This window comes from Mandrillus leucophaeus, unplaced genomic scaffold (genome assembly GCF_000951045.1).
Source record: "Mandrillus leucophaeus isolate KB7577 unplaced genomic scaffold, Mleu.le_1.0 Scaffold715, whole genome shotgun sequence".
NCBI classification, from domain to species: domain Eukaryota; kingdom Metazoa; phylum Chordata; class Mammalia; order Primates; family Cercopithecidae; genus Mandrillus; species Mandrillus leucophaeus.
The window spans coordinates 1,033,333-1,036,735 of record NW_012107753.1 but is presented as its reverse complement, the minus strand read 5'-3'; positions in this window follow the sequence as shown (position 1 = coordinate 1,036,735).

Genomic DNA, 3,403 nt, shown 5'->3' with positions numbered 1-3,403 from the left:
TTTTTTTTTTTTTTTGAGGCAGGGTCTTGCTCTGTCACCCAGGCTGGAGTGCAGTGGCGCAAACTTGGCTCACTGCAACCTCCTCCGGGTTCAAGAGATTCTTGTGCCTTAGTCAACTGAGTAGCTGGGATCACAGGCATGTGCCACCATACCCAGCTAATTTGTGTATTTTTAGTAGATACAGGATTTTACCATGTTGGCCAGGCTGGTCTTGAACTCCTGACCTCAAGTGATCTGCCTACCTTGGCCTCCCAAAGTGCTGGGATTACAGGCATGAGCCATTGCGCCTGGCCTGATATTTTTCTAATTATATTTGTGAAGAAGAAGCAAGCAATCCAGAGTGGTATAAAAAATAATGTAAATACCACCCTCCCAATTTCATTGCTTAGGAAGCAATAACTGAAATATATGTGTGTGTGTATATATATATAATATGTATATGTGTATATATATAATATATATGTGTATTATATATATATATATATTCAGTTTATAGCTTTCTATTGTTGTATAAGAAATTATCAAAAGTCCACCGACTCAGCTGGGTCCTCTGCTTAGAGTCTCACAGGGCTGAAATCAAGGTGTTAGCCAGGCTCTTATTTGGATGCTCTGGGGAAGAATCCACCTCCTGCCTCTTTGAGGTTGTTAATTATTTTGTGGTTATAGGCTGAGTATTCTTGTTGGCTGGGGGTCACTGTCAGTTCTTCAGATCAGATCCTTTCCATGTGGTCCCTTCCATCCCTCCATTTTCAAGTCAGTAAGGCATATTGAGTCCTTTTTGCATTTTGAATTTCTGATATTCCCTTTTGCTCTGAAGTCTGCTACTAAGGGCTCATGGGTTTAGGTCAGGCTCACCTGATAATCTCCCTTGTGATGAACTCAAAGTCAACTGGTTAGTAATCTTAATTACATTGTAATATCCACTTTCTAGTAATGTAACATAATTACAAGTATAACAGAGAACAGAGATCATGGGGCCATCTTAGAATTCTGCCTTCCACATTTAAAATATGAAATTATGCAACACTTATTCTTCTGAAAGCTTTACTTCTCTTCCATGCTGTGCAGATGTTTCTCATTAAATATACATAAAACCTTTTAAATTGCCTTTTTAGTGCTGAATCATATTCTTTTGTAAAGGTCTATCATAACAATCTCTCTACTGATGTCTGTTTAAATTGTTTCCATTTTTAAATTATAAACATTGCTGTCATATCAAGACTGCGGCTCTACCTTGACTAATTATCTCTCTAAGATAAATGCTAGTTGAGAAATTGCTGATCAAAGGGTGTACACATTTAAAATATTGGTATACATTTCCAATCTCCCCCCGGAAAAGTTGCATCAACTTACATTCCTGTTAACAGTTTATTAACACTCTGGGAGGCTGAGACAAGTGGATCACCTGAGGTCAGGAGTTCGAGACCAGCCTGGCCAACATGGTGAAACCCCGTCTCTACTATAAATACAAAAAACATTAGCCAGGTGTGGTGATGGGGGCCTATAGTCCCAGCTACTCTGGAGGCTGAGGCAGGAGAATCACTTGAATCCGGGAGGCGGAGGTTGCAGTGAGCCGAGATCGCACCATTGCACTCTAGCCTGTGCAAAAAGAGTGAAACCCCATCTCAAAAAACAAAACAAAACAACAACAATAACAACAACAACAACAACAATAAACCAGTTCATTAAGAGTGCATGTTTCCCTACATATACTCTTGCCAACACTGGATTCTAACAATTCTTTTAATCTTCGCTAACACAGAGATGAGGCATATCCTATTCTCTACTTACTATTTCTCGATTATTTATGGGATTTGACATCTTTCTCTGGTTTTGTTATCCACAAATGTTGCTTCATTTGAGAACCGTCAGTTATTTTCTCTGTCAGGGCTCCTAGTTACAAGCAACAAAGCCAACTACAGTTAACCTAGGCAGAAACAGATTTTGCTGGAAGGATATGGGAGAGCTTAGAGAATCAATGAGAAAGTTGGAGAACCAGGCTTGGTAAAGGACAGCGAGGCAGTGGGAAATGCAGTACATGTAATACCGGTAACAAGACAGGGCAGTTAATATGTTGTCATTGGTATCCTGTCTACAACCAACCACTGCTGTCTTGGAACTCTCAACACTACTGTAAATAAATTCTCACTTGCTCCGCTGTCTTTTCATCATTCCTCAAGACTCAGAGTCCCAGGTGGAGGCACGTGACTGACTGAGTCCATTTCAGATGTCTGCCGGGGTAGTCAATGGATAAGTGTGGGATTCTCTGGCCCCTTTGGCTTCTGTAGTAGAAAATGGGGGCTTACTTTCTACCAATACTTGCCTGCATTAGATGACCATTCATATGCTGGGTAGCCCACCCTCAAAAAGACAAATATCATTTCTTCGTTTTTTCTATTGTAATGTTTTTTTCTTATTTATTAGATATTTTTAATATTGGAGATATTAATACTCTGCAACATGTATTGCATATATCTTTCCTTTTACTTTTTCTTTTTCAGTCTTTTTTTTTTTTTTTTTTTTTGAGGCAGGGTCTTGCTCTGTCACCCAGGCTGGAGTGCAGTGGCGCAAACTTGGCTCACTGCAACCTCCTCCGGGTTCAAGAGATTCTTGTGCCTTAGTCAACTGAGTAGCTGGGATCACAGGCATGTGCCACCATACCCAGCTAATTTGTGTATTTTTAGTAGATACAGGATTTTACCATGTTGGTCAGGCTGGTCGTGAACTCCTGACCTCAGGTGATCCGCCCGCCTTGGTTTCCCAAAGTGCTGGGATTACAGGTGTGAGCCACTGCACCCGTCCGATTTTTCCCCATTCTTTTCTTTATAATTTGGAAACACCATTCAGGCCATCCCTACACCAGGATGGCATGGCTAAGGGAAGCAGGGAGGGCTATGGAATTCTAGTTACACTCCACTGTCATAAATCAGACATCTGCTATGAGAAGCAGTGAAGCAGACTGGCTCAACTCATGGAATCAGACTATGCCTCACTAACCTTGGGCAAATTATCCTGTCCCAGACTTGAATTATTCACCTGTAAAATGGAAATGATGTAGCACCTTCTTCTAAGATGAAGGTAAGAATTACATGACAAGTAAAGCGACACTTTTCAAACTTTGATATGTACCCAAATCACCTGGGGATCCCATTAAAATTCAGATTCTGATCCAGTAAGTGTGGGAGAGGCCTGAGAATTGACATGTCTACAAGCTGGCATGAAAAACCACCATTGCCACCACCAAAACCCAGTGGGCCTAATACCCCACTTTCCCAGTCTCAGATGTTGGAGAAGGAAGGCTTCTCTCCTCTGTAGGCTACAGGAGAAATCCACAGATGCTCAAGTGGCTTCCAGGCATATTACATGGCTTCCATTTTTTTGAAATATTAAAATATATTTTTCT